The sequence below is a fragment of the Balaenoptera musculus genome, chromosome 12 (genome assembly GCF_009873245.2).
Source record: "Balaenoptera musculus isolate JJ_BM4_2016_0621 chromosome 12, mBalMus1.pri.v3, whole genome shotgun sequence".
Lineage (NCBI taxonomy): Eukaryota > Metazoa > Chordata > Mammalia > Artiodactyla > Balaenopteridae > Balaenoptera > Balaenoptera musculus.
This window is the reverse complement of record NC_045796.1, coordinates 79,980,783-80,007,889: the sequence shown is the minus strand read 5'-3', so window position 1 is coordinate 80,007,889 and position 27,107 is coordinate 79,980,783. Positions and strand designations below refer to the sequence as shown.

The following is a 27,107-nucleotide window of genomic DNA, read 5'->3' as shown; positions in this document are numbered from 1 at the left end:
ATGTATAACTGATTCACTTCATTATAAAGCAGAAACTAACACACCATTGTAAAGCAATTATACTCCAATAAAGATGTTAAAAAAAAAAAAAAAAAGAGTCATGTACCACAGTGTTCACTGCAGCTCTATTTACAATAGCCAGGACATGGAAGCAACCTAAGTGTCCATCAACAGATGAATGGATAAAGAAGATGTGGCACATATAATGGAATATTACTCAGCCATAAAAAGAAAGGAAATTGAGTTATTTGTAGTGAGGTGGATGGACCTAGAGTTGGTCATACAGAGTGAAGTAAGTCAGAAAGAGAAAAACAAATACCGTATGCTAACACATATATATGGAATCTAAATTAAAATGGTCATGAAGAACCTAGGGACAAGACGGGAATAAAGACACAGACCTACTAGAGAATGGACTTGAGGATATGGGGAGGGGGAAGGGTAAGCTGGGACAAAGTGAGAGTGGCATGGAAATATATACACTACCAAACGTAAAATAGATAGCTAGTGGGAAGCAGCCACATAGCACAGGGAGATCAGCTCGGTGCTTTGTGACCACCTAGAGGGGTGGAATAAGGAGGGTGGGAGGGAGGGAGACAGAAGAGGGAAGAGATATGGGGACATATGTATATGTATAACTGATTCACTTTGTTATAAAGCAGAAACTAACACACCATTGTAAAGCAATTATATTCCAATAAAGATGTTTAAAAAAAAAAAAAAGAATCCGCCTGCCAATGCAGGGGACACGGTTTCAAGCCCTGGTCCAGGAAGATCCCACATGCCGTGGAGCAACTAAGCCCGTGTGCCACAACTACTGAGCCTGTGCTCTAGAGCTTGTGAGCCACAACTACTGAGCCCACATGCCACAACTACTGAAACTCACTTGCCTAGAGCCCGTGCTCCGCAACAAGAGAAGCCACTGCAATGAGAAGCCCGCACGCCCCAATGAAGAGTAGCCCCCTCTCGCTGCAACTAGAGAAAGCCCGCGTGCAGCAAAAAAAACCCAATGCAGCCAAATATAAATAAATTAATTAATTTTTTAAAAATGTAGGCAAAGGCATCAATAGGTGATTCACAAAGAGGATAAATGAACTTCTCCTCTAACATGAAACTATATTTAACTTCATACATATACAAAAGTACATTTAGAAAACTAGTGAAATTTACAACAGAACAACAAGGAAATGCCATTAACAGAGATAGAGTTAGAAAACTAAATGTTGGTGAGGATATGGTGAGATGAGCACTCTTACCCATAACTCATGAAAATGTAAATTGATATGAGGCAGTACATACAACAAACTCCTCCTTTTCTTTCTGCAAAGTAATTTGACAAATTGTATAAAGAGCCTTCAAAATAGTCATTCATTTGGATCCAATAATCCCAACTTCTGGGATGTTATCCTTAAGATATAATTAGAGATGCAACCAGAAATTGATTGACAAGGATTATTGTCAATGTTTTAATAATAGTATTAGATTCCAAATCCCAAAACATTAGAGACAATTTAGATGACCAATAGTGTGGAAATTATTAAATAGATTATGACTGGCTTATTGATAAGATATGGTTTATTTATTAATTCATAAAACAAGAATTAGCTCTAAACCGTATCTTCAGTATAATGCTAATTTTGTGAATGTAGTAAGTAAATTATTCAAAAGGACAGAATTTATAAAATACATCAAACAGTTCAGCAGTTGTTTATCAGTGGTGAAAATGTATATGATTTTTTTCTTTATGCTTATTTTTTCCCAAGAAGTCTAGACTGAACATATATTACTTTTGCATTAAAATTTATTTTTTAAAAGTAAGATGACACCATTCAATATGAAAATGTCATATTATGAGAGAAAGGCACCAATAGAAGAATGAAAGGACTGACAAAGAATGTTGATGACTGAAATTCCAGTCCTGAATGGTAGGTGTAGTGTACTATAAAACATGCACAGTAATTTCCAGCAAGGCACGTGCAGCATGTCTTCCCACCATGCTTAGACCAAGACTAGTTCACACACCACCTGGTCACCTGGAATTACTCTGTGTAGAGTTTGGGGGCTGTCTCTTTTTCTCCTGCCCTTCTCCTTCTGCTTTGCTTCCTGAAGTTCTCTTCTTACTTGAAGGCCTAACTCCTCCATGAAATCTTTCTCCACCTCAAGGCATTGCAACGTCTATTCCACTAGAAGTCTAGAGTATATATTGTCTATATCTCTCATTTTGTACTTAAATTTTATTGTCCTGTTTTTTGGGTTCTTTTTTTACTTTGAGATTTTGATGCCTTAACTGGATTTTTAAACTCCACCAGGGAAGGGATAATATTGAAAATTCTTTTGTTGCCCTATTCAGTCATTCAAGAAATATCTTTTGAGCACATAGCATGTGTACTAGACACTGTTTGAGGTGCTAGGGACAGACAGGTGAAATTTTAAAAAGAGAGAAAAAAATCTGTGCCGTCAAAAGCTTACCATCTAGTGTTGGAGCCTGATAATTGGTGCCATGCCATACGGGATGCAAATCCATAGTAAACTGTGACAATGTAATGAAGTAACGAAGACAGAAACAACGACCAAGAAAAATGTATTCATTTTCTATTGCTGCCATGACAGATTGAACATACAATTTAATGGCTCAAAACAACATTCATTTATTAGCTCACAGCTTTTGGGTCAGAAATCTGGGTACAGTGTAGTTCAGATGGGTCTTCTGTTTAGAGTCTCACAAGAATAAAATCGAGGTTTCGGCATGGCTGTACTCCTTACTGGAAGTTCCGGGAAAGGATCCACTTCCAAACGTATTCAGGTTGTTGGCAGAATCCAGTTTCTTGAAGTGGTAGGACTGGGGTCCCTGTTTCTTTGCTGGGTGTCCACTGGGAGGCCTTACCACCTAGAGGCCCCTCTTTGATTCTTGCACATGGCTCCCTACATCTCAGTACCAGTAGCAGTGCACTGAATCCTTCTCACACTTGGACTTTCTCTGACTTCTTTTGCTGCATCTCTTGCCTCCAGTTGGAAAAAAAAATTCTCTGCTTTTAAAGATGCATGGGATTAGGTTATGTTCACCTGAATGATCCAAGATAATCTCCCCAACTTAAGGTCCATAACCTTAACTACATCTGCAAAGTCTCTTTTGCCTTATAACATAACACATTCACGGGAGCCAGGGCTTAAGGTGTAGACATCTCTGGGAGGGCCGTTCTGCCTACCACGAATAGTAATAGCAACGAACAACTGTATGGAAGGTTCCCGACTGAAATGACGGACTCAACTCAAGAAATTTAATTGAATTCCATGAAGCCTAATGTTTTTTCTTCTCATGAGAAACATTTCTACCATAAGCCTGATTTCCTGATGACCAGATCTAGAACACATTGATACTCTTTTGCTTGTCAATGTTTGGAATTAATAGAAACCATTTTTAGCCATAGCTGTGTTTTCTCCTAATTACCCAAATCCCATTTTTGTTGGTTCAACTAATTTATTCTCATCTTTGTCCTAACATCAGTCAGACGTTGAGAAACCCAAGGAACAAGAGAAGTTTGTTTGGGGGGTTGGGGACAGAGAAAGCCGAGCTGTGTATTACCTCATAACAGTAAATGATGCAGTTTCTCCACAGGACAAGATCAGATCCTGCGGTAAATAAAAAGAGCACCTGGGGTGTGGGAACATTAGAGAGAAAACTGTCTGGCCTCTTTGGGAATGGAAAGAACCGAGTGGTCAACGACTCATCCTGTGGCACCACAAACAGACTTTCAAGAGATTGTGGAGGGTAAATGCCAAATTCATATGACAGACAGCTCTTTTAAGGCTTGTACAGTGCCACTTATTCATCTGAGGGGGCACAAGGAAATGCCTTCAACCCTGATCCCAGACACAGAAAGGAGCCCAGGTTCACGCTCCTCCCTGCCAAGGACAGAGCGCTGCTCAACTTAATCTTGCCCATGAGGTGAACCAGCCGCCCGGGCCCGCTAATGACATCACATCTTGAGGGATGAAGAAAATAAAACTGTGGGAGTTTTTTTCTTAGCATGAAATGTATTCAAAGCCCATTTCCACTGCCATGTCTGAGCACCAGTGTTAGTTGGGAAGAAAAATAACTAGAGAAGAAAAATTTTCTGTAGTTAATATTGGATTTGGGGAGGCAACCAAATTAGAAAACGTAGGCAAAGGTGTTTCATCAATTTGAAGCAGAAAGGTTTTTTTAAAGCTGGTTGCTATTATTACACTCAATTCCAACTCCTTTATCTCGCCAATGAGACAACTGACTCCAGAACAGCTTGACTTTCTCAAGATTATGTCATTCCTGCTCAAAGAACATTCAAGGGCTGTCCATTGCCCACCAGAAAAAAAAAAAAGTTTAAATCTTTTAGACTTTCACTCAAGACTTTTTTTATCTTGATACAGATTACTTTTCACATCAAATCACCAATTAATTACTGAACAGCTACTAAGGTCAAGACAGTTTCAGGTGCAGTGGGCATAGGCAGAATCACTAAATATGTTTTATTCTTAAAATATGTTCTAGAGTTTCCCTGGTGGCACAGTGGTTGAGAATCTGCCTGCTAATTCAGGGGACACGGGTTCGAGCCCTGGTCTGGGAAGATCCCACATGCCGCGGAGCAACTGGGCCCGTGAGCCACAATTACTGAGCCTGCGCGTCTGGAGCCTGTGCTCCGCAACGAGAGGCCACGATAGTGAGAGGCCCACGCACCGCGATGAAGAGTGGCCCCCGCTTGCCGCAACTAGAGAAAGCCCTCGCACAGAAACGAAGACCCAACACAGCCAAAAATAAATAAAATTAAAAAAAACAAAAAACAAAACAGATGACAAAAAAGGGAACCAGAGCTATAAATTAAGCATTAAAATAAAAAAAAAATATGTTCTATTTCCCACAGGGACAAGTACTCTAATTAAACTCATCTGCCTACTATACTCCAAACTGACTCTTGATTTTCCACCTTGGCATCTTTATTCACACCATCTCCCTCACCTGAAATGCTCTCCTCCGTCACTACCTTTTTCTTTCAAAACCTTACCCATCCTCCCAGCCCAGCTCAAACGCTCTCTCTTTTAGGAAGCTTTCCCACACGCTACTAGACCAGTGGTTCCCAGCCAGGGCAATTTTTCCTCCCCAGGGGCCATTTGGCAATGCCTGGGGACATTTTTGATGATCACAATGGGCTTCTATGAGTAAGGGCCAGGGATGCTGTTAAACATCCTATAATGCTTTGGTCAGCCCCCAAGACAAAGACTTCTACAGCCCAAAATGTCAGTACTGCTGAGGGTGTACGAGAATAAAGTGGAATCTCCTCTTCTCAACTCGTACAACACCAAACGTATGAACAATCTTTTGGCATTTAGCATATATTTTGTTTTCTTTTTCTACCTTTTCTCTGTCTGCATGTGTTCTTTTCCTAAATGACTTGGAAGTTTGTAAAAGAGAGGAGCAATTTTATGCTGTTCAGCATGTCCTTCCATGTTTGATCCCATGCCTATTGTAAGCACTGAAAAAAAATCTCTATCGATAACAGTGACAAAATACACTTTACTCTTCAGTACCAACAAGCACTCGGGCTTACGGTTATCACTGCCATGGCTCACCAGCTCCAACTTCCCTCATTATTATGCTGCATCTTCAACTCCCCCTGCTTTCATGAAGATGGGAAATCCCGATGAAAAAAATTGCCAGAATCCTAAATTGGTGAAATGAGTTGGGCTCAAGTTGAGAAAGCAGTGTCTCAGGTTTGGCACAATACAAAGACATGTACTTAAACCTCTGTTTCATTTGATCATCTCTTTCCCCACAAGCACACTTCATTACAGTACCCTGCTCTCTCCATACAACTCCTCAAGAGCTTGGAGTAGAAGAGAAGGAGTCAGGTTCCGGGGGCAATGCCTCCACTTCCGGTTATGGCTGATGTAGGGGGAAATGTCCCCAAAGCAGAACAGGGTTAAAAACTCCACATGCCCTCAGCACTGACAAGATTATCCTTCACCTTACTCCCGTATGGAATTCAAAATAAGTTTAACAAAGTTATAACTTCTCACATGGCGTCTACTTCTACACTGGTACTTTTAAAAAATATCTAATTCAGACAAAATCTTTCTCTCTCCCTCTCATATTCATATTCTCTCCTCCTTCCCTCCTTCTTTCCCCTCCCTCCCTCTCTCTCTCTCCCTCTCTCTCTCTCTCTCCCCCCACCCCCATTTTGACAATGCCCTTGGCATACACTTAGTCTTCCCAGAGGAAAATCAACAGGGATCAAAAGGAATGGTCACTGTCTGACATCCCTATCTTAACAATGTTGAAAAATATTCTCTTTTAGAAAAGATATTTCTATGAACGCAAGATTAACTAAATAGGGACACTTCCAAAAATCTAATCTAACAGATGTCTGGCCTATCCCTATAATTAATCCAGAAAACTTCAGGGAGAATAGAACCACATCTTCATTAAATTTTTTACTAGAACAGAGATTTTCAATGAGAGGAGGGGGGAAGTGATTTTGCTCCCCGGATACAGTTGTCAGACTCAGCAAATGAAAATACTGAATGCTTAGTTAAATTTGAATTTTAGATAAATAACAAAAAAAAGGTTTTTTCAAATAAGCGCTTCATGTAAAATAATTTATTTAATCCCCACAACAACTTTAAAAGGTAGGTATGAACTGGGGCTTAGAGAATTTTAACAGATTGCCCTAGACACAAAGCTGAGAAGAGATGGGTTTGAATCCAGGTCTGATTCCAGGGACCAATGGCTGAACATTCTGATATTTACCAGGTCAGAACATATTCTTCAACATGATCAAAATAAGCTTTTAATATAAATATGTCCCATTCAACATTTCAGACAAACATATATTTTTTTAAATGCATGCTCTCATGTCTTTTCTTTTTTTGTTTTTAAATTTATTTACTTATTTATTTTATCTCTGCGTTGGGTCTTCGTTGCTGCACGTGGGCTTTCTGTAGTTGCGGCGAGCAGGGGCTACACTTCCTTGTGGTGCGTGGGTTTCTCACTGTGGTGGCTTCCCTTGTTGCGGAGCACGGGCTCTAGGCACGCGGGCTTCAGTAGTTGTGACACGCAGGCTCAGTAGTTGTGGCGCACAGGCTTAGTTGCTCCGCGGCATGTGGGATCTTCCCGGACCAGGGCTCGAACCCATGTCCCCTGCATTGGTAGGCTGAATTCTTAACTGCCGTGCCACCAGGGAAGCCCCAAACATATTTTAAAATTATTCATTCTTTATCTCATATTCAAATTTAACTAGCATCCTGTATTTTTATCTGACAATCTATCCACAGGGGACATTTGGCAAAGTCTGGAGACAATTTTGGATGTTAAGACTAGGGAAGATGTTACTGGCATGGGTAAAGGCCAGGGTTGCTGCTAAACATCGTACAGTGCATAGCACAGCCCACCGCAACAAACAATCATCCAGTCCAAAACGGCAGCAGTGTCAAACTTGAAAGATCCTCATTTACAATCACCTTTGAGAACATCTAATCTGCCCTCTTATTTTAGTTAGAGAGGAACAGAAGACCCAGAGGAGTCAAAGTAGCATTCTCTAAGCCTCACCGCTAATTACTTTCCAAGTTGGTCAACTTGGAGGCACACCCAGAAAACTAGTTGCATTTCTGTGTGGCCCAGAAATGTTACCTACTAAAGCAAATACACTTAAGCTATCCAAGTGTATTCCTTCAGACTTCTCCAATAGAGAACATCAATCAAGTCCCTGGGTGGCCTCTGGCTGAGAGGAAGAGGAGGTATAGGGCTTGGGACAAAATTTTTGTTCAAATATTTTTCTAAATCTTTTTCCCCAAACTTAATTTTATTTATAGGAAAGGAAAAGATGAGTGAAAACCCTGGCTTGGAATGAGTTACGATGATGCCTACCCCACCACCCCCCACCTCACATTTTCTTTGACCTACAAAGATACATTGTCTGAGTCTTTAAGAGAGCTAAACTTTCCTTTTTCAAGGATTTCCCTGCTCTTGGATGTGGGGAAGTTGCTTAAATAGAAAGCAACCCAAAGAAGTTATTAAGTATTACAAAAGGAAAATGAAGGTATTGATGAAACGTCCTAGAGATTATTTGGGGGATGGCCAAATGTCAAAAGAAATTACACGAAGCGGTGTACTGAAAATGTATTCAGACCTCAACTCTTACCACATAAGGTTTGCCTGGAGGCCCCAAAGCAAGCAGCATGGCTCATCTAAGTATAGAGCTAGCCAAGATAATCTAATGAGCTAAGAATCTAATGACACTATACACTGTCTCTGATCCTGCTTGGTTTTATTTTATTTTATTTTTTTTTCTTTTTTTTTTTTTTTTTTTTAATTTCTATTTATTTATTTATTTTATGGCTGTGTTGGGTCTTCGTTTCTGTGCGAGGGCTTTCTCTAGTTGTGGCAAGCGGGGGCCACTCTTCATCATGGTGCGCGGGCCTCTCACTATCGTGGCTTCTCTTGTTGTGGAAACACAGGCTCCAGACGCGCAGGCTCAGTAATTGTGGCTCACGGGCCCAGTTGGAGTATAATTGCTTTACAATGTTGTGTAAGTTTCTGCTTTATAACAAAGTGAATCAGCTATACATATACATGTATCCCCATATCTCCTCCCTCTTGCGTCTCCCTCCCACCCTCCCTATCCCACCCCTCTAGGTGACAGACCAACTTTTATTGCTTCTCTTCTGTGAGTGTCTGCGATGATTCCCTGCCACTGCTTACTGAAAATTTTTCTTAAGTTATGACTTGAGTTTTCTCAAATGCAGTTTTTAAAATATTCATTCAGCATGTTATTAACTATTAGTATGAATTTTTGGCAGGTCTGAAGAGGAATAATTGCTTTAACCACATCATCTAACTAAAGAAATACTCATCTTACTAAAAGAATTTTTACATGAAACATAAAAATGAATTTAGGAAGGGCATATCCTATTGGAGATTTGGGGAAAGAGTTTCTCACTTCCTTCCCATCCCCTCAGCTCACTGTCAAACTTTCAAAAGAAAGTTTTAAAACTTTGCCATTATCGTTGTCCTTTCCAGGCCTGGTACAACTAACTTCTGAACCGACTGCTTTTTAAAATCCTCTTGGAACATCCACTCTGCCATTGTTATTTATACTAACGTCCACATTCCCTTATGGACACATAATTTCCAGTTGCTTTTTTGACCCACTGATTTTAACAGGGATGCATTTCAACTGCAGCCTTCCAATTGTCAGACGGTTCCTGTCTCCTAATATTTAGGTTACCCGCACACTTTGCATTCCCGAGAGAATTAGAAGATAACTGTCAGAATCCTCAGACACTTATGCGTTTTCTGGAAGCCAACTTTCCTAAAGTTTTACATTAATCACTTCAAGTAAGTTAATTATAAGTAACTCCAATCAAATGTTATTTTGAGGAAGGAAATGCTACTGACTCCTGGCTCTAATTTTCATCTTACTTGGGAAACACTTGGGCCCCAACACAGCCAGTAGAGATGGCAGTGGTCCTATGACTAGGAGTCCCCAGAATTGCTTCTGCCAGTGGCTCTGGACCTAAAAGACAGTAGAAAATCTCCACAGCCCCATAGATTAGAGCATGTCTGAGGATTCTTTGCTAAGAACCACAAGGGTTTGTTGCAATCTCCACAACTACAACCTTCCTCAAGGAATGTAAACCATCTAGAACCATCAATACCTCTTTTGCTGTCTCAGCAAATATATGAAGATTTTAAAGAGATGGAGACACTTTCCCCAGAATTTAATACCTTTTGGAGAAAGTCACCTTTCTGTCATTCTAAAGGCACTCAGCTCCTAAACACCTTTTTGAATGACTTAAGATCATTTTATGGACATTTATGTATTTTAAAAAAGAAACAATGTTACTTTGAGGAAAATCTATCATGTCCTAAGCAAACAGCTGAATTTTGTCTAGGAGTAATGTTAGATATTAAATCATTTCTATAGTTGCGAATTTAGTGTCAATAAATTATTTTACAAAGCAAATACCTTAGAATTTCAGTTATCTTAGAGGGAAATAATTATCAGAATTATTATTTTTTTTTAAATTTTATTTATTTATTTATTTATTTATTTATTTATTTATTTATTTATTTATTTATTTTTAGCTGTGTTGGGTCTTCGTTTCTGTGTGAGGGCTTTCTCTAGTTGTGGCAAGTGGGGGCCACTCTTCATTGCGGTGCGCGGGCCTTTCACTGTCGCGGCCTCTCGTTGCGGAGCACGGGCTCCAGACGCGCAGGCTCAGCAGCTGTGGCTCACGGGCCCAGTAGCTCCGCGGCATGTGGGATCTTCCCAGCCCAGGGCTCGAACCCGTGTCCCCTGCATTGACAGGCAGATTCTCAACCACTGCGCCACCAGGGAAGCCCTATCAGAATTATTGATAATGATTTTCATTTTCCAGTAAGGCTTGACTTAATACCCAGGTGAAAAGGTCTTTTAGAATTGAGAATTCATCCCCTATTTCTGAGATTCCATTGTGAGCCCCAGAAAATAACTATGTTTCTATACACCTCCTCTCAGAAGATAACGAAAGCAATATGGCCAAAAGTCAGTATAAAAGACCGAGCTTTTCTGCATGTTTAAAAAAAAATCTGTTGAATTAGAATACTTGTTAGCTTTTTAATTTTCCAGCTTTGGTGGACATGATTTGTTTATAAGAGAGATAAGACATGTTGATAAAAATAGAACTGGTCCAAACAAGCTGATTTATGAAGAAATATTTAGTACGTTCAAGTTTTTCTGCGGCCAAGATGTTGGGTATATAACTCATGCAGTGTTTACTGTAAACACCCCCCTGCCACCCCGCCACAGACCTTCCTTTCTATCTGACCTTTCACTTTGTTACAGTCATCTCAACAAATCTAATTCCAATAAATCAGGTCTCTCCTACTCTTTGAATCTGGTTTGTAGAGAACTTCAACCCATCAAAAATTATAATAATAACAATAGCTAACACATACAGCCCTACTATGTGCTAGGCATTGCTCTAAGCTAAATCATCTTGCATGATCATCAGAACTACCTTATGAAGTGGTACCATTATCATTCCGATTACACAGGTGAGGAAGCTGAGACACAGAGAAGTTAAATACTTTGTGTAATATTGCAGCTGGGTTCCAGAGTCCATTCTTTTACTGCCTTACCTGACATCATAGAAGAATATTTATTGACTTGGACCTAGAATTTTTCCTTTGCTTAAAATTATGTTTACATACATATTTTAATGGGATCATATGGGGTTTTTTACTCAACACAATGTTATGACTATTTTTCCAAGCGTTCATAGGGTGGAGAGAAAAACTACATCAATTGTTCTTAAAGCACAGAACCAACTGAGAAGTTTGTCCTGATTGGGATATCATTTCCCTCAGGAAACTTGCAACTTGAGACACATGGTATAGTAAGAGAGTCATGCCTGGACTAGACTTTGATCCCAGATCCAAGGGACATGGGCAATTATTTAATTTCTCTGGACCACTTTTATTCTCTGATTTTCAAAGTAAGGGCGTGAAATGAGGTAATCTCCAGATTCTACGCACTAAGGTGCCTGGACATACACACTGGAAAACAAACACTCCAGAATTCGTACCGAGCACCACGTTAGCAAGTGTGAAGCGTGTGCATGTGACACACATGCTCAATGGAAGAGAGGACAGGATGTGAGTGATCAGGTGGGATGACAGAAGGCAAGAACTTTCCGGGCGTGAGGGGGGGGTAGGGGACAGTGGCTTGTGCAAAGGTGTGGCAGGCCCAGAGGCAACCAGGACATGAGTGAGTTGTTGGCAGTGTCCTTTCCCAGCAGTGCATTTTTACCTCTCTGCCTACATCCTCAGTTTCCTTGTTCACACCCCATATTTGGTACAATCCTTCCTATCACTTCTCTTTCTCCCCCTGCCAAGGTGAAGCCCACAGGGACCTGGTCTGTCTGAGTAGCTCATTTCTTTAGGGCCCGGCTCCAGATACATTACAATCAGAAGTGATGTTTGAAATATTTAACAACCAATCAGAATGATGCCAGCTGCCATGCTGAAGTGAGGTTTTGAGGCCGCCTGCGGCGTAAGTTTGAATGCTTTAGTTTCTGGATTGTAGGGAGGCCCAGAGGATCTCAGTGGAGGGGCCGCACAGCGGCAATGGCAGGGTCACCAGCCAAACGGGAGCACACTGGCTCAGTTAGAACAGACAGCAGCTATAAACAATCAGTTTGCCCATACTGGCGTGTATCAACTTAGCATCAATTCTGCCAATAACAAAAATAATTGAAAATAAGATAAAATCTTTATCAATTAAATCATATATGTACAAACACATGTACACATGTGCGTGCTTGTGTATATGTCCATACACATATCAATAGCCATGGATATATATAGCTATGCACAGCAGCTGCTTAAAACAATCCCCTTCTGCGCTCACTCTAAACTCTAGAAAATTCTGTCTCAAAGGCAAGCCAAGCTTACTACCCAGGCTCTCTTTTCACTCTCCTGTCATCCCACGGCTGTCTGGGGTGCAGAGGTGGGACTTCCATGCAAGTAACCACCACCCCTTTACTCTTTCTTCCTTCCTAGGCATCTCTGTAGCATCTCCTCTTCGCCACCACCTCCATCAGGACCACAGTGGCCCAAGAGCCATCTAGGTGGAGGTAGGAGGCTTCAGGGGAGGGGGCTACAGGGTGGGGGAGGGTTAAAGACGGTGGCTACTCAGATATTTGGTTATTTTCCATTGTCATATGACCTCATATGTACGTGAGAGCTTCACAGTGGCAACAGAATAAAAAATGAGCACATTGTAGGACTTCCCTGGTGGTCCAGTGGGTAAGACTCCATGCCTCCACTGCTGGGGATGCGGGTTCGATCCCTGGTCGGGGAACTAAGATCCCACATGCCCCGTGGCGTGGCCAAAAAACAAAAAAAAGAGCACATTATATGTGAGAAATGTCCAGTCGAAATATTTAATTCATGGTAGGGAGTAAACAAGTGAGATTGATGAGATGAGGACATACCTGTGAGCAAAGGGCCTTAAGGCTGAGTGTCTGCATTTAGCACCTGTCCAGGGGCATGTGCACATCTTAGAACTGCTGCCTTCAGCACACAGCTCAAGCTCACTGTTGTGCCCCCTACATGCGCCATACGTCCTTCCCCTAATATACAATCTCACGGAAAGGAGGAATTTCATTTATTCCACATAAACACTTCCTGGCTCTTAGCATCCAGTATGCAGAATAAGCAACTAATCACTGACTTATTGTGTTCTCTTATAACCTAACTGGTTACAGGGTGTGTGGGTATTGGGAGTGGGGTTAGGGTGAGGCTAAAGAGAAAGAAAAAGAACTAGCTAATTATGCTCGAGGATAAACTTAGTAAATATATATATATATATATATATTTTTTTTTACATAAATATCTAGTTTAGCATTATGCAATTAAGAAAGCAAATCAGCTGAAAATAAACTATCTGAATGAGAGTTCCCTATGTTAACTCATGATTCTTCTGAAACTACCAAAACTTAAACAGTTTTCTGGGTATCATAAAACAAGACTCCTTGTGCATAACATGGGCCACTATGATATATTTGATCTAGAAAACAGCCAAAAATACGAGTCTTAACCAAATAGAAATATTAGGAAAAGCATTATGGAAGCAACATAGCTAAACCCAGAATAAACTATCTAATGTTTCTTATCTTAGTTTATTCATATTAATTCCTTTAGATTTCATGACTCTAGCTCAGAGTTGATGAACTTTTCCTTATCACTTTATTTCCTTATCCAGAGATGTTTATAAATGGTCACATTTCTGAAAGAAGGTGCTAACTGAGTTGTTCACATTAGGACTGGTGAGCCTTTATTTAACAGGAGATAAAAGCAAGGTAGAGAAAGAGGAGGACAGCTGAAAAAATTGCTGTACTTCTGTGGGTTTTTTCCCCTAATCCATGTTTTATCAATTAAAACCACAGAAAACTATCTTGATGTCTAAATATTTAAAAGGAAATATTATGCTTCATAGAGGTCATTCTGGCATAGATGTTGGACTGTTCCATGTCTGCCCTTAAGAATCCAAGACATCAGACCCTTGATGTCATCCTTTTAAGATTATAAAGCTCCACGATTTTGATTAACTTGTTTTTATAGGACTCAGGCCTGATGCTCAAATACTTACATTTAATTAGTTCATTCTTTTAAATTAATAGCAAGGCCTTCTTCCCTATTACTTAAATAGAAATTATTTATGCTGCAGTGATAAGTAAAATATATTTAAAGTACAGTAATTTGGGTTTAACAGCTAAAAATATTATGGGGCTGGGAGGAAAAAAATACCAGCATATGTCCTAACATGGCATCAATATTAACAAAAAACGCTAAAGTGTTTTCTGCAAAAATCACAGAAAACCCCTGTGCACGAGAGGGCACATCTCTGCATGGGCACATGCCTGCCTGCACGGAAACATTCCCTTTTTTAAAGCCAAAATTAATGCCTGGATATTTTGTGAATATTTGCAAAGCAAAACTTATGGACAGGTCTTCTCCTAGCTCTTGCTAAGAACAAAATGATGACATTTTTGTCCCACCTCACAGCCAGCCAACTCTCACCTTCTGACATACAAAAATTTGCATTAGTTCATTAACAGAGAATATATTTCCTTACTTATCAATAACACTATGTCCCTCCCTGATTGTTCTCCCAAATCTGGACCTGCTTATCCAGCAGCCTATTCAACTACTTTAGCAGACATCCTAAATCCAGGATGTCTAAAGCTCAATTCCTAATCTTTCCCTTAAGCTGCTCCTCCTCAGCCTTCCCTAGCTCTGTGAATGGCAACTCCATCATTCTAGTGGCTCAGGTGAAAACTCTGGTATCCTAACTGACACTCCCTTTCTCTAACGTCCACTTCTAATTCATCCAGATATTTATCATTGTACTTAAACAATACATCAGGGTCTGACCACTTCTCACCACTACCACCCTAGAGCCAGCCGCCAACAGTTTCTGCCTGGATATTGTGACAGCTTCCAACTGGTCTTCCTGCTTCTGTCCTTGTACCACTGCAGTGTCTTCTTGACACAGAAGCTACACTGAACCTTTTAAAACTTCAGTCAGATCATGTCCCTTCTCCACTCCAAACCCTCTTGGAGTCATAATCAAAGCTCTTACAATGGCCTACCAGACCCTCTTGATCTGTCCATATGTTACCTCTCAGAACTCTTCTCCAGCTACCCTCCTGTTCACTCTGCTCCAGCCACTCATCTTGCTATTTCTTGAACATGACGCTCATGCCCCCAACATAGGTCTGTGCCCTGCTGTTCTCTCTGCCTAGAATGCTCTTTGCCCAGATATTCACATGGCTTACTCCCCACTTCTTTCAAGTCTTTATTCAAATGTCATCTGCTCAGTGAGGCATAACCTGATGACCCTACTTAAAATTATAATCCTTATTTCTCTATCCTCACCCAGCACTCCTGATTCCACTTACTCTGTTTTATGTTTTATTTACATTTTATTTTTCATAACATTTATCACCTTAAAACTTGTGATATGATTTACTTACATATTATGCTTATTATTTGTAATACATCCCCACCCTGGCATGTAAATTCCACAAGGAAAGTGATCTTTGTCTATTTAGTTTACTCATATATCCCAAGAAGCTGAAGCAATACCTAGTACATGGCAAACATTTGATAAATATTTGTTGAATTCATGAGTGGATGAATGAATGCAATGCTTTATCAAATAGTGGGAATTCACTGCTACTCTTCATACATGCATTCATTCATACATACATCCACCAACAATGTCATCAATCACCCAGTACCTATTCTATGCTCAGTGTGTATCCATACTCCATTTCCCCCTTAGACAATCTGACTAATCTACAGAGATAAATATACTAATACACTAATCTACAGAGATAAAACTACTGGAATGGAAAGAACCTAAATTAAGAGATTATCTAGCTCAGCACTGTCCAATGGAGCTTTCTACAATGACAGAAATGGTCTCTATCTGTGCTGTCTGTTACAGTAGCCACTAGTCACAAGGACCTGAGCACTTGAAATGAAACTAGAATAATTGAAGAACTGAATTTTTATTTTATTTTGTGTTAATAAATTTAAATCTAAATAGTCACATGTGGCTAGTGGGTCCTACGGTGGACAGCACAGCCCTAGTTCATCCTTCTGCCTCCACCTAGGAGTCTCCCTAAGAGGCCCAAGGCAGGTCGTTAACTCTACTATTTTCTTCCCTCATAAAAGATGACTAATGATTAATTACAATTGCTTGCTAACTATCATTTCTGTGGTTCATGAATGTCTCTTCTTTCACAATTATTGGTACTTTGTCAACTAAGGTAAAGCTTTGATATTATATTAACCAATTTATAAAATATGAAACCTTCAGAACTTATCCTCTAAATCCAATAGCACATTCTACCTACTTCACTACTTGCATAACATAATTTACTTTTCTAACTTTATTTTACAACTTTACTGAGGTATTGTAATTGATGTACAATAACTGTGCATATTTCAAGTGAATAATTTGATGAGTTTTGACATAAGTATATACCCGTGGAACTATCACCATACATAATGTATTTTAAAGCTCAAATGGCCAGCACCACTGCTGACCATTAGGGCATCATTGTGTACATTGGGGGAGAGGGCCCCTTTTCTCTGAAAGTAAACACAGTACAGTGAAAAGAAGTGAGCTCAGTGTCAGCTCTCATCTACCTCCTCAGCCAGAGCCTTCATACAGTGAATAGCACACACGACCATAAATGGCAGTCCTGAAAACTGGTCTGTTAAACTTATTTTTAAAACGTCGTCCTAAGGTTTTAAAAAGTACTCTGGTTTCCATTTCAAGGTGGCAGAATGGGAATAGATTATAGCTTCCTCTTCTCACTGCAAACCCTTAAGGTTTTAGAAAGGATTTTTTTAATCCATGTAACTGGAAAACAGTATCAACCTTTGGAGGACCATAAACTTTGAGAAAACACTCGAAGACAGAAAGCAGATGGGATTAGAATGAAGATTTAAAACCGCAGCTTACAACAAGAATAGGAGAGTGTTGCCAAAAATGTTAGGAATGAATACCAAGGACAAGGGGGGTGGCAAGTTTGGGACAACAGACTGTGACTGTTAGAGAACAGCAGCACAAGCAGTCAAGAAGGTTGAACTGTGCACACCCCCTCTACCAATGCAGGCCACTTGTCGAGTCAAAGAGCAGAAACAAGAGTTGTTGCTTCAGCTGAAAGCAATGGGTATGGGAACTTGGGTCAAAGAAGCAAAACAGCATCCCAGATGCTCTGGGTGGCTGCAGCTACCCAAGAGGATGGAGACATCCCCTCACCTACCAAAAGCTAGCCTCTGAGGCACTCCGCCCAGTGGCAGCCCTATCCCTCCTACATGCTCTTGAAAACAGACTGAAATACAGATTTCCAGCAGCAAATCCTGCCCCTGTGTCTAAGCAACTGCAGGAACACATAGAATGCACAGCCTAACAATGAGTCTCAGCTTCAGGAACAAACATTCAGGAATCATTAAGCATTAGAAATAAGAGTTCTTTGTTTTAAAAAAGTGAAGAACTTACATCAAGGAGCCAAAATTAATAAAGAAGTTATAATAAGACTTTAGAATAAGTATAATTCATATCCATAGGAATATTTGTGAAGATATTAAATCCATAGAAAATGATCAATTAGAAATAAACAACTATTAAAATTTTGGTCATTGAAATAGAGTACTCAATAAGTGGGTGAAAGAATGGACAGGGTCAAAGAACAACCTTCTTAACCAGAATATTAAGCTAAGAAGTTCTTCCAATATGCAAGAAAAAGTGATGAAGGGACATAAAGTACAAAATAAAAGTTAGAAATCATGTAAAATAGACCCAAACATTCAATCACCCATCTAATGGAGTTACTAAAAGAAATATTAGAAGTAATGAAGGAAGGTAATATATACATTACTCACAATTTAAGGACTAACCAAGTGCTGAGTAAGATAAAATTTTAAAACTCACACCTAGGGATTATATTAACATTTCAGAAAACCAGGAATAAAGGAAACAAATCCTAAAACCTTTAGGAAAGAAAAAAAATGGTCTACGGAGAATCTCCTTAACAATGAAAAAAAAGGAGCAAGCAAAAAAAAAAATGTTAAACCTATAATTTTATACCTAACTAAACTACCATTCAGGTATGAAGATGAAACATGAAGGAATCAGTAAGTTTACCATTTGTAATAACTCTTTGAAATAATTATCCCATTTAAAATAAAAATAAATATAGTACTAAGGAAGCAATGGTGAACAAAGAAATCCATTAAATTACATTATTAATCCTAATTGTGTTGATTTTTTAAAACAACAATGATAATTTTTAAAATAATAATGTAGAACCAAAAGTCCAAATAATCCCAACATGGGGGAAATGGTAATGAAAGGAAATGCTTCGAGTAAAACTGAAGTGTACAGAGATTTCATTTTGTTCAATGAATGTAGAGAGACACTGATAAACTCTGAATATTAATAGAAAATATATTTAGTTGCATGTGTTAAAAATTGAATAGCAATAGCAATTACTAGAAAAACCAAAACAATTTATAATTTTTACACCATCAGGAAAAAAAGTAGAAGAAAATTGAATCAATCCAACAAAGGCAGAAAAAACTAGAAACAGTATTCAAATATACAACCCAAATTTACCAGCCCACAAAATTTTGTAGGCAACTATTACCAGCCCTTTAAAAAATAGAAATTCATATTTTAAACAAACAAGAATGGAAAAATATGAGAAGCTACCAACCTATTTAAATATGGGTCATAAGCTTTCCAAAAATTCAAAATAAGACTGCATAACGAAAGAAAAGTATAAACCAATATCACAAACATGGATGCAAAAATGCTAAATAAAATATTAGAAATGTAAATTCAGCAATCCATCAAAAGAATAATGCATTATTATCAGGCAAGTTTTATTCCAGGAATGCAAAGATAGATTTTTCTAATAATGAACAACTAATGTAATTCACTAACTTAGTCACATGATTTAGGAGAAAAATAATTTCAGTGATGCTCCAAAGACTCAACTGTGGAGCTATATATATGGTTGTGTGTGTGTCTGCACGTGCACATTGTGTGTGTGTGTGTGTGCATGTGTGTGTGTATGAAAACCAAGAACAAAACAAAGCTTCTTTAATTTGATCAAAGGTATCTACTGAACCTGCAAAATACAGCAAACATGAGACTTACTGGAAATATTGCCTTTAAGCTCAGTAACAAAACACGAATACTACTACTACTGTTCAGTGTCAAACTGGACATCCTAGTCAATGGAAGCAAATAAGTAAAACCATAATAGGTGGTATAAATATTGGAAAGTAAGAGACAAACTACCATTAATTACAAAGGACATGACAATCTACCTAGAAAATTAAAGGTATTTAAATAAAAGACTACTATAACTAAGAAGGAAGTTCAATTATATAGATGGCAAGATGCAAAATCAACGTTAAAAAAATCAACAACAGAGCTGTACGCAGGAGCTGACCCCGGCCCCTACTGGCCCTGAGTCCCGGCCACCTTCGCTCCGCCGCCCGCCTCCTGAGCCAGTCATGTTGGAGCATCTGAGCTCCCTGCCCACGCAAATGGATTACAAGGGCCAGAAGCTAGCTGAACAAATGTTTCAGGGAATTATTCTTTTTTCTGCAATAGTTGGATTTATCTACGGGTACGTGGCTGAACAGTTCGGGTGGACTGTCTATATAGTTATGGCGGGATTTGCTTTTTCGTGTTTGCTGACACTTCCTCCGTGGCCCATTTATCGCCGGCACCCCCTCAAGTGATTACCTGTTCAAGACTCAGGCACAGAAGACAAGAAACCAGGGGAAAGAAAAATTAAGAGGCATGCTAAAAATAATTGATTGGGGTTTTCATGATTGAGCTTTACTACTGCACCTGCTTTTGTTTCATGTGACATGAGTTAAATTGTTTTCATATCCAAAACATGAGCTAAAAACACCTATGCTCAGCTGTGTACAGATTTTGTTCTCTCTATATTTCACTCCTCTGTTGGGTTTTGATTTATAAATATTTTAGACCTTCTCTTCACAATCTTCCTCTGAAATGGAGAACAGAAAACACAAGTATGCAAAGTTTCTTTCAGGTCTACAAAATAATGAAGAATAAAAGCCTCATAAATGATAATACAATTTAACTATCAAAGTTTTATAATTCATTATGAGTCGTCAGGCTGTTTTAATGTTTTCAAATAAAACTCACAGTGCAAAAAAAAAAAATCAACAACGTTTCTATACTATTGGCATCAATGCTTTTTAAAATGTAATTGGGGGGAAAATCACATTCCCAATAGCAACAGAAATTAAATTATAAATAAGTCCTTGAGAATAAACTTAATAGAAATAATTAAAGCCTCTATGGAAAAAAATTACAAAACTTAATTAAAAAAACCAAAAAGTAGCCTGAATAAGGGAAGAAATATACCACATTCATAGATGAAAACCTCAATATTTTTAAAATGTAAATTCTATTTCAAATAAATATATAATTTCAACATAATCCTATTCAAAATACAACCATAATTTTTATGAAATTCTAAAATTTATACAAAAGATTGGATGAACAGTAGTAACTAAAGTCCTTTTTTTAAAAAAGAAATACAAAGAAAAGCAACCTGTTTAATAGATGTCAAGCATATTAGAAATCTATAGTAATTAGAACTATGAGGTATTATTGTTTAATATAAGCAGAAGAGAGTTCAGAAACAGACCCATGTACAAATAGGAATTTATTATCGTGTGTACTCGTTAAGAACAAAGACCCTATATTGGCACAAAAACAGACATGTAAATCAATGGAACAGAATAGAGATCCCAGAAATAAATGCACACACCTACGCTCAATTAATCTATGACAAAGGAGGAAAGAATATACAGTGAAGAAAAGACAGTCTCTTCAACAAATGGTGGTGGGAAAGCTGGACAGCAACATGTAAATGAATGAAATTAGAACACACCCTCACATATACAAAAATAAACTCAAAATGGTTTCAAGACCTAAATATAAGACATGACGCCAAAAAACTCCTAGAAGATAATATAGGCAAAGCATTCTCAGACGTAAATCATAGCAGAATTTTTTAGTTCAGTCTCTCAAGGCAAAAGAAATAAAAGCAAAAATAAACAAATGGGGCCTAATTAAACGTTAAGCTTTTGCACAGCAAAGGAAACCATCAGCAAAATGAAAAACAACCTATTTAATGGGAGAAAATATTTGCAAATGATGCAACTGACAAGGGATTAATATCCAAAATATACAAACCGCACATACAATATCAAAAAAACAAATAACCCAATCAAAAAATGGGCAAAAGATCTAAATAAGCATTTCTACAAAGAAGACATATAGATGGCCAACAGGCACATGAAATGATGCTCAACATCACTAATTATTAGAGATATGCAAATCAAAACTACAATGAGGTATCACTTCACACCGGTCAGAATGGCCATCATTAAAAAGTCCACAAACAATTAATGCTGGAGAGGATGTGGAGAAAAGGGAAACCTCGTACACTGTTGGTGGGAATGTAAATTGATGCAGCCACTATGGAGAACAGTATGGAGGTTCCTTAAAAAACTAAAAATAGAGCTACCTCATGATCCAGCAATCCCACTCCTGGGCATATATTCAGAAAAGATGAAAAAAAAAGATACATGCACCCCAATATTCATAGCAACACTATTTCCAATAGCCAAGACATGGAAGAAACCTAAGTGTCCATCAACAGACAATTAGCTTAAGAAGATGTGGGAGATATACATATACACAAACATTACTCAGCCATATATATATATATATATATATATATATATATATGAAACTATTAGAAGTAAATATAGGCAAATATGTACAACCTTGGAGTCAGGAAACCATCTGAAATAATATGCAAAAAAGGAAAAGTTGTAAAAGAAAATATAATAAATTTGACTACATCAAAATTTAAAACACCTTAATGACCAAAGCACTTTAAAAGGTAGAAGACAAGCAACATAAAGAACAAAAAAGGGTTAATATTAATAAATCATTTAAAGAAAGAAAAAACCCGAACTAATTGAAAAATGGGCCAAGGATATAAATTGGTAATTCACAGAAGAAATAATAAAAATGATCTAGCTTTGGGCTTCCCTGGTGTCGCAGTGGTTGAGAATCTGCCTGCCAATGCAGGGGACACGGGTTCGAGCCCTGGTCTGGGAAGATCCCACATGTCCTGGAGCAACTGGGCCCGTGAGCCACAACTACTGAGCCTGCGCGTCTGGAGCCTGTGCTCCGCAACAAGAGAGGTCGCGATAGTGAGAGGCCCACGCACCGCGATGAAGAGTGGCTCCCGCTTGCCACAACTAGAGAAAGCCCTCGCACAGCAACGAGAACCCAACACAGCAAAAAAAATTAATTAGTTAATTAATTTTAAAAAAATTCAGGTCCTGGGGTCCTCTGTCCCCCAGAAAAGAAAAAAAAAAAAATGATCTAGCTTTATATAAACTGTTGCTCAGTCTTATTTTAACAGAGGAAATTAAAATTCAATGAGTAACTCTTACCTAGCTGGAGGGAATATAAGTACAAGGATAACCATTAAGAGGTGATTTTGCATAACCCATCATTCCGAAATTCTACTGTTAATATCTCTCCCAGAGAGCCACCTGCCCAAGGAAGCAAGTACGAGGATTTTCCCTGGAATGTTGTTTGTAACAGTGAAAAGTTCAAAAACAACCTAAATATTCATAACAACAGGAATGGCTAAATAAATAATTGTGCACCCTTTCTGTGGAAGATCATGCTGCAAGTTTCTATTGATAAAATGAGGTGGACCTGTAAATACTGACATGAAAAATTGTCTAAAGCACATTGTTAAGTGAAATAATGGATACATCATTTATGTTAAAATACATACACACATAGATATCTTTTCTATGGGCAACCCCATGGAGAAAAGTCTGGAAGCGTATATATTACATTGTTAATAGTGACTATTTCTAGAGAGAGGACTAAGATAGGAGGCATTGGAGAGGGGAATAATCAAGGGGTACTCCAGTTTGATCTATTAAGTTCTAATTTCTTAATAAGGAGAATCTACTGCTAAGGAAATTTTAAATGATTTTTTAACGTATAAACTTTTTAATATATGTCACAAATTTGGAAGACAAGTGATGAAGTTATCATAAACTGTAAACTGTAAAGTTGCTTTAAACTGATGAAATGAACAAAACAACACTCATTAAAATCTAGGCTATTTCTTTCTTTCTTTAAGTTATTTCTTCCTTTCATTCACAGTACCAGAGAATCCAAAGAAACCGCATCACACCATACCCTTTACCCTCTGGTCTTAAAAAAAAAAAAAGAAAGGTGATCTTGGGTGGGGCTTTATTTTTTGTGGCTGTTTTTGGATGAGGTTTAAATTACCCACCCAGGATGCTGTGATGTAAGTGCTCTTTCATTTGTAATGTGATTACTCTGGAAACAAGAGTCATCTTCTTAAGGCAATTATAACATGTGAATGTTAATTCAACAAAATAGTCCCTCTCAAGTCTTAGTTTAATAACCATTGGGAGAAGATTTTTATAATTTAAGAATTATTCATTTTCTTAGAATTTTGGCTCCCACATGGACTGTTCTGTGATAGGGTGTTAAAGGACGGGTTGAATTTGGCTTTTAGTATGAAATGTAAAACCATGAAGGCCAAGCATACAAACATTTATTTCTTGATAACCACAAGTGGCCTATGATTAAGACAGAACCTGATAATTTAAGGAAAATTAACTTGTCTAAAGTGAGAACAGGGAATAATTCATGAATGTGCTAATTTTTCTTTCTCCTTCCCCATTAGCCTACATTGGGCTTTAGCTCTGACATGAAAACCAGTGGGAAAACATTAACTATGGTTAATGGACTGAATGGATTTATTTAAGAAGAAATATTTAAAGAACTGAAAGCATCAAATTATCTCCACGACACATATATTGGTCACAGAGACAAAATATAAAATGCATCATAAATCTTACTTCTTCCAAAAACCCAATCTCAAGCCCCATAGAGATGGAAAGAAATGGCACATTTCCAAATCTCCAAGTCTCTTAGCCAAATTTTTACCTTTCTTTTCTCATCACCTGTTTTAATATTTTCCTACCTTTCTAATTAAGGTCTATACAGGGAAGACTGTGGGCACACTAGAGCTTAGGGCCTTTTCAGTCGGTAGAATCTGGATTTGAAATCAGGTCTGCCTACTTTCAAACTGACTAAACTTGAGAAGATTATGTGCTGTTGTTGTTTTTAACTTTATAGAAGATCCCTGAGCAAGGACTATATCTGAATTTGCTTTGCCAAAGTGCCTATTGATGATATAACATTGTAGGTCCTTAAAAATATGTGTCAAGTAAATGAATAATGAAAGCAAAATTCAAATGAAAATGACTAAATGTTCAATAGAATTTTAAGAAAAAGAAACTTCTTTACAGCAAGAGAAAATTAATAAGTAGAAAGTTAATTTTTAAAATTAAAATGGAAGCACTGAGTTTATTATATTACATTTAAAGGAAAATAATGGAGCCTTTCTTCAAAGCCATTTCCATTTATAAAAAATAAAAGCCAAATATGATTTAGGTAGAAACTGAATCTTAGGAATTTTCCCTGTCTTAATACAGCAGTTTCTCCGAGAAATTTTCATCACCACAACAGCCTCCAAATGTGAAGATGATTTATTCAAAAAGATCTCAACAAGGACAAGCAAAGGATTTATGGTCCTTTAACTTCCTTTATGTAAGTTAAAATACAAGAATTGAGGAGCTTGAAGACTATGGTGCAGAGCAGGGCATCCAGAGCTCTCCCTGTGACAGCACCAACCTTCCTGGTCTTCAGCACCTACAAAGGTACCCAGCTCTACTGAGGTCATTTAAGATGCTTCCATGTGCTATTTCTAAAGGTGTTTTATGACCTCTTGCCTTCACTCCCTTCCCTGAGGGTATAAACTTTAAATAGAAAGGTAGGAAAATATTGGAATAATTGTAGAGAAAAGGAAAGTAAAAATATCGCCTAAAGACTGAACTTGGCAATGTGCTGTTTCTTCCAATCTGTATGTTTTGGAGACTTAGATTAGTACCTACCTCTGTACAGGTATAATTGATGACAGGCATGTTTCTCTGAGTTTACTGTAAGATGAGGTGAGTGGAAGGTCAGTTTTCCATGTGTAGCACTGGTCAACAGGCCCAAACCCAAGCCTGCCTGAGATGTATTTCTTTTTTTTTTTTTTTTTATAAATTTATTTACTTTATTTATTTATTTTTGGCTGCGTTGGGTCCTCATTGCTGCTCACTGGCTTTCTCTAGTTGCGGCGAGCGGGGTCTACTCTTCGTTGCGGTGCGTGGGCTTCTCATTGTGGTGGCTTCTCTTGTTGCAGAGCACAGGCTCTAGGCACGCGGGCTTCAGTAGATTCAGCACGCGGGCTCAGTAGTTGTGGCTCACAGGCTCTAGAGCATAGGCTCAGTAGTTGTGGTGCATGGGCTTATTTGCTCCGCTGCATGTGGGATCTTCCCCAACCAGGGATCGAACCCGTGTCCCCTGCACTGGCAGGCGGATTCTCAATCACTGCGCCACCAGGGAAGCCTAATATATTTCTGCAGTTACTATATTTATAACAGTACTGGTTTGCATTTAAGATTGCATAATGCCACATGACAAGTTAAACAAAAAATACCATCTTGGAGAATAGAACTGTTCTTTCTTCTAAATTCATTAAAATACTAAGAGTTATTCCAGTCTTTTTAAAGTGCTTGGTTTGTAGTTAACTTTAGTAAAATGTCTTTTTCTCACTAAGCCCAAGATAAATTTTTTTTGGCAAAATATATTTTGTGTTCCTCTGAGTATTTGGCCATGATAACAACTTAATTTTACATGATCTTTATATTTGTCAAAATGTGTAGAAATGTTTTATCATTTCTATAGTCAACAAAAAATGAAACATAAATATCCTGGACTTGGTGAAAGGTAAAAGCTGCTTTTGAGGGCTTCCCTGGTGGTGCAGTGGTTGAGAATCTGCTTGCTAATGCAGGGGACACGGCTTCAAGCCCTGGTCTGGGAGGATCCCACATGCCGCGGAGCGACTAGGCCCGTGAGCCACAACTGCTGAGCCTGCGCGTCTGGAGCCTGTGCTCCTCAACAAGAGAGGCCGCGATAGTGAGAGGCCCGCGCACCGCGATGAAGAGTGGCCCCCACTCGCCGCAACTAGAGAAAGCCCTCGCACAGAAACGAAGACCCAACACAGTCAAAAATAAAAAACAAATTAATTAATTAATTAATTTTAAAAAAAAACTGCTTTTGAAAAAAAACCCATAATATGTTATTTATAACTAACCGAACTTACCAACTAAGAGAAAAATTCAGCTGATTGTTACGGTAACTTTCAAGTGTTGACATATATCCAGAGCCCATCATTCTGAAATTGTTGAGAGACACTTAGCCACATTTTTGTTCACAAAATGAAAAAACTGTGAAGGAAGAAAGAACTCCTCAAGGTAGGACAGTTCGAGTGAGAGCCGTAGCCATATGACACAGTTCACGTGCAGTAAGCCCACTTTTCATTGCAGATGGGTATACCTTCACTTGCTTCATGGGAATACTAAGGCGAATGACTAACAGATATAAAACACTAGAAAAGTTGACATATTTTAGTGAATTTCTTTTTTGCATTTTCTAGGGGTAAGCTTGCTGGGAATCCATCATATTCTAAAATACTCAGTTTTTAACCACTTCCAGCATAACCAGTTGAATTGAATCCTGTATTTATTGAGTATCCACTCCACGTAGTCTAGCCATATGTCAAGGTTGTAGGGTAAACAAAGGAGGTATATCTCTGCCTTCAAGAGTTTCCAATTAGACAGGAATATAAAACGACAAGGTGAAAATGAGCAAACAAACAAGAAGGTATAAAATCAAGTGTGAAATGGAAAGTAATTACTTGCCAAAATGTATAGACCAAACAGTAAGTGCCCTTAAGGAACAAAGAGAAGGAATCATAAAGTCCCATTTATTACAAAG

The 27,107-nt window shown here is 38.4% G+C and overlaps 1 protein-coding gene and 1 pseudogene across 2 annotated transcripts in view; one reads left to right on the top strand and one right to left on the bottom strand.

Moving 5' to 3' along the window:
• The window catches only part of FILIP1 (filamin A interacting protein 1), a 195,297-nt gene that overhangs the window by 141,317 nt on the left and 26,873 nt on the right, over nt 1-27,107 (bottom strand). The gene's annotated exons all lie outside the window — the stretch shown is intronic.
• LOC118905150 lies at nt 19,537-20,032 on the top strand (annotated as a pseudogene).